The sequence below is a fragment of the Cynocephalus volans genome, chromosome 7, assembly GCF_027409185.1.
Source record: "Cynocephalus volans isolate mCynVol1 chromosome 7, mCynVol1.pri, whole genome shotgun sequence".
NCBI lineage: Eukaryota > Metazoa > Chordata > Mammalia > Dermoptera > Cynocephalidae > Cynocephalus > Cynocephalus volans.
Genome location: NC_084466.1, coordinates 6,870,543 through 6,876,250, shown reverse-complemented (window position 1 = coordinate 6,876,250; position 5,708 = coordinate 6,870,543). Strand labels below are relative to the sequence as shown.

The following is a 5,708-nucleotide window of genomic DNA, read 5'->3' as shown; positions in this document are numbered from 1 at the left end:
GCAGTGTCTGGAATAAATCCAATGGGCCAGTAGCCATTGGAGTTTATTTTAGCTTTTACATTATTTTTTCCCCATCTACGGGCTTACTTTTTGAAATCTGGGTTTTTGAGTATCCTTGAAGGTTAGTGAATTTAAAATTACGATTAGTTTCTTGAAAAGCCAAAATATGTCCCAACACCTTCTTAACACTGTATAGCACATTTTAAAACAGGCTTTCTACGTGCATGGGCTTAGGTAACGCGCAATAAGGTTTATGTGCCCTCAAACTAAGTATTTAATGAAAAGAAAAGTACAGTTATTCTTATAGCATTTTTTTTTTTTTTTTTGGTGGTGGTGGTGGTGGGGGGAATCTTTGTATTCCTGGAAACTTGCAGGCTTTCAATTAACCTGGTGAATAAATGACCAAGTGCCTTCTATTTAACATTATTTAGAGCCAACCTTAATTTTCTTATGGTCTAGATGTCCCTAATGTGCATAATTGCTGTAGTTACTAAAGTCTGAATATTCAAAATTTGCTCTGCAAGAAATCTATGTTTCATTGAGAGGCAGATAGGTAGACTATTCTCTTTTTGCTCAGGAAACAAATTTAGATTTTATTAACCTAAACTTTCCCATCTGCTCCAACTATAAATTGTACATACAATTTGTCATCAGGACAGAATGATGCCAGGTCAGAACCACTGGGCAAGAGCCGCGTCCAGAGTGCACTCTTCTGAAAAAGCCATCAGGAAAAGCCAGCAGGTCTTTTGTCACGTAGAGCAGGTAATTTTGTTAGTTTGGAGAGCTACCGTGTGCTACGGAAAGAAGGGGCACATACTCCCAATAGATCTCAAAAGCAGTGTGTTTATTTTAGAAAGAGAAATGGCTAAATCTATAAAATAATGCAACTACACCAGTATATCAAACCTTAAACAATTACTTTAATTGTCTAAAAGCAGTGTGCACAAAGGAAATTATCCAAGTTTAGGAAATAAAAGGTTTCGTACAACAGGTACTTGAAAACAGAATGGGTGTGTGTACCACTATTTCAAAATGTTTGAAAAGAAACATAGATTGATGTAAATAGGAAGTTTGGTTCTAGACACTGAGTCTGCAGCCCATGAAATAAAATGATAGACCATAGTTGGTCTTTCTCAAAGTCTGTGACTTTGTGCTTTTAAGAAGCACATGCAGAAGTGAGCGCTGGGAACCCCAGGTCAGGTATTTTGAGATTCTCCTTCAGGTCTTGCTGTGCACTACGGCTGCAGGTGTCACCATTTTCTTACTATTTCTGACCAAATATGAGTTGCATTAAGTTACTAGTGGATTTATTTATTTATTTGTTTATTAGGTTTTTAAAGCCCGCAGCACCTGGTATTCCCAGGTGGTCTCCCATGCAAATACTCACCAGGCCAATCCTGTTCAGCTTCCAAGATCAGATGAGATTGGGCACATCCAGGGCGGAGTGGCCATAGACTATTTTTTTTTAAAAATCTGTTTTGTTTAAATCTTCTAGAAGATTGTGAATGCCACTGCAGAAACAAAGAAAATCTAAATGTCAAGAGAAAATAACAGAGGGACATCCTATGTATTTAAAGTACCTCTATTACATTCTAGATTGTTGGAGGCTGTGACTGTGGGACAGGTGGTCCCTAGAGATCTGAGAGCTAAACCCACCAAATCAGCACCTCATGAGGGGAAAGGTGATCACCTAACTCTGCAACTTGGTGCTGGTTTAATCAGGGAAACTGAGCATCTGCAAACAGAACAAGACAGATGAAGAGAAGATGCTCAGCATTGAAAGAGGGTGTTGGAGGAGCAAAGATCATGCAAGCCCATCCGGCGTGGGTTAAGACAGAACCTCAGTTTTGGAGAAACATGACCTTCCAGTCTTCAGAGATGGAGCATGTTCCTGGACCTGTCCAAAGCTGAGATCAAATATCATCTTCCAAACATTTCTATTTCTCCTGTTTGGATTTCATCATAGCACTTATTAATCAGGCTAAGAAATAATTTGACTTCTTAAGTAACACTAAAGGGGGGACACCTAGTCCTACGTAGAAGGATAGGATCTGACATGTTCCTAGGAAGAGCTGGCTCCATTTATTGATGATTGTAGTGGCTCTAGCATTTGTGGGACAATTCCCTGTGAATCTTGCAAGTGTGAGTCTGCTATTATAAGTGAGATCACCTCTGGGCATCCTATACATTTTTATGTTTTAATCCAGTTTTTGAAACTTAAAGGCTGAGGATGAGAGGGTAAGGACATGACCACTCAACTGTTTGCTGCTCCTGAGAGCCTCCACCTGCACTCGGATGGCCTCCCAACACTCAGGCCCAGGTGCTGAGGCACAGTAAGGTGAGACCCATGTGTGTACGGCTTGCAGAGTGTGTCTCTGAGTTGTAAACATGCCTGATGGACCCTTCTCACCAGAGATGCCTTTTCTTGCTCTCTTTCAAGTGAGATAGAAGGCAGGGTGGTGCAGTGGTCAGCAGCTCAGGTGCTGCAGCTGGCCTGGGTTTGACTCAGAGCTGTGCCACATGGGAACTTTTCTTAGTTTCTTTGTGTCTCTGTTTCCTCATCCAATAGTACCTGCCTCCTGGGGTTTTGGGGGGATTAAGTGCATGAGTGCATGAAAAGCAGTTGGAACAGTGCTAGGTGTACAGTGTAAGTGTTGGCCTTGGGTCTGGCATGGGTCTTGTATGCACCAGAGAGATTTGCATAGGAGGAAACTGAGGTCCAGAGAAGGGAAGTAATTCATTTGGGTCATGCTGGTCTCATTAGGATGGGAACCCAAGGCTCCCAATTACTCTCCTGAGCTCTCTCTACCTTCAATACTATTTTTCTTTAAGTTTAAATTTATTTTGTTATTAATACAAATAACAGTAACTAATTTTTTAGGAATTTTTTTTTTTTTGCATATTGACTTTAGCAAGATTTTATTTATTTTAAAGATAAAGATGAGTAGATAAGTCAGTTTAAATCTTTTATTTTCCAACTACAGGTTTATATTGTATCATTAAAGTCATTATCAAAATTTGTTATGATCGGATCTAGAATCTGTGCTTACTTAAAGCTGTATGATACTGTGGACATTACATACGGTAAGCTAGCTTTCTGAGCAGAGATATTATGAAAGAAAGCTTACTCATGCCCATAGACCTAAAGACATCTTGTGATAAGCTTTTAAGAAGTATTACTCTTACCACATGACCGCAAAAACTGGGAAGACAGGAATATTAAATGAATAGTATTTTAAATGATACTTTTATTTATTAGATTTCAGCATCGTCCATTTTAATTCTTCATTACAAAAGTAAGAAAAGGATTTTCAACTAATAGAAATAGCATGTACTACTTATGATAAGTAAAATGTTTCATTAAAATGTGTTTGAGTCGTTTTAGAAGTCTCAAGTTAAGGCTTCATACTGAATCTGACCTTTCAATGACAGCAGACATTTTATGGGCATATATATATATATATATGATGTCTTTATTAGTATCTATGAAACATTTTTTTATGTTTCCCTGTTGTATCAAAATGAATAAAACAGTTTTAGGTTATCCTTATGAATGATTATTTCATATTATCATGCATTGTTTTAAACGCTTTTCCTATATTTTTCTACAGAATGATAAAAATATAGGTTTAATATGTTCTTTCCAGGCAACTTCAAGTTAGCATGGAAAAATATATATACACATTTTCTATGGATAAGTATATCTCCCAGCCAGGATAAAGGAAATTATAATAAATCTACCCATTTCTAATAACCTCCTACAATTTCTCTGCTGAATTATGTTATTTTTTTCCATCAAGGAGAAAAACCAACTGAATAAGTCAAGGTGGGTCCGTGAGCACGAGCACGCATTTCCCACAGGGGTGTGTGTGTTAGAGTCTGTACATAAACCCAGACTGGTGGGAAATGGGAAACTAGATTTATGAGAAATTGATGCTGATTCTTAACTTTTCTCATTTTATAGCCTATTGTTTTCAGAGGAGTATCTGTTTCTCACGCACAAAGAAGAGAATCCAGAGTGAGCAGCTAAAGAGAGTGGAAAGTCCTAGACGGGCATGATTTCAAAATGCATGACACAGTGCAGGAGTGGTCCGCTTGGGGCCGAGGCCAGACTGCTCCAACTGCAGCACAGAGGGACTTGGTAAGAGCTTTAAAGAGCACAAGCCACTGGGCAAATGCTTCAGGACACTGGAGCTGTAAGAAAACCTAACAGCTGGCACTAAGCAAAGTGCTCCTGTCCCTCCCAACCCCCTTTTTGATGGTTTCTAGGTGTGACTGGGAAGGATCATAACAGAGCTATTGTCTCTCTCTAACCCAGGAAAGGAAATCCAACACTCTGGTGCATTCACCCTGTGAACAAGCTTCATTTCATTCGGGAAAACAAACTGAAATTTCAGCATAGGCAAGGTGGCTGTTTCTGTTGCAGAAATGTTGAGAATATTCCTAACAGAATGTAACTCTTAATCAGGGTTGTTTATTCACACCGAGCGCCACCGTGGGTCACGCCGCTCACTTGGTGCCATTTGGTCTGCCCTGACGCCTTCCTGGACGGGAAGTCCTTGAGATTAAAGATTATATTTTTATGGTCTCATGCCTGCCTACTCGAAGCTATTAACCGAAGAGAAATGTAAGTAGGAGTCAATTTGTAGAAAGGACATGAACAATCATTCGTGTGTGTCACGAGGAAAAATAGGAGGGAATCGAGGTAGAAACCAGTTAAGTTATTGTGTGGAATATTGGAAATAAGAATATTTCTGTGTTAAGGCAAAATTTTCTCATTTGAGGTCAGTACTACATACGTAATTAAAGCAAAATTGATAAAGAACTTAGGGGATTAGGACATTCACAGATAGGACAAATAAAGGAGTTCATCTTACTCTCTGTGACTGCCTTTTACAAAGCACTCTCTTTCCAGAATAATGTCTTAGCAAATGGAAATAAGAAAATATCTGGGAAAAGAAAGACTGCATGTGAGTGCAGGAGAGGGAGCTTTGTCCTTTTGCAGGCGGCCTTGATACTGCGGCTTCCCTACAACTGTTTAAATGGGACACATTTTGAAAATCTAGTTTCTTCCTATAAGCCTGGTGGGTGACTTATGGTTCTGCGTTTCATAAACATGCCAGCCGGGTTTATGCTTTTGCATTTACTATTTGTCAAAGTAAGGTAACAAGGTGCTGCGTATGATTACATTGCATTTTAAAAAATCCTTTCACTTTTCAGAATAAAGCATTATTAATACAACAGCAAATCCATATTTATTTCCTATGCATATTGCTTTTGTGATGGTTTTAAGACTCATAACTTGGAATGTAAATTTTGAGAGACGACTGAAATTATTAGAATTTTGGATGTGTGTGTGTGGATGCATGCATATTGGAGTATACACCTCAACATGGACATGAAAGTGTATTAACATTGTCCATGAGGAAAGTTTTAAGACATTTCATTTCTTCTAGTTCTCTGTTAACCTTTGGTGAGTCACACATTAATGTTACAAAAATATTAAAGTAATTCTTAATATAAAAATATTTTAATAACTTACCTAATTTTTGTGTTATCAATAAAGCACCTGCTCATTAGCACGTAACAGAAGTTATACACATTAGTTTAAAGTTCATTTTAATACTGGAGGATGAAAAGTTTGGCATTAATAGAAGGAATCCTTTCTAAAAGGAAAAGTGTAGCAGCTTCATTTTGGGGGGAGGACA

The 5,708-nt window shown here is 38.3% G+C and overlaps 1 pseudogene; it reads right to left on the bottom strand.

Annotated features, from left to right (window-relative positions):
• Positions 1 to 1,338: 1,338 nt before the first annotated feature.
• LOC134382917 (5S ribosomal RNA) lies at positions 1,339 to 1,456 on the bottom strand (annotated as a pseudogene).
• Between the last annotated feature and the right edge of the window lie 4,252 nt (positions 1,457 to 5,708).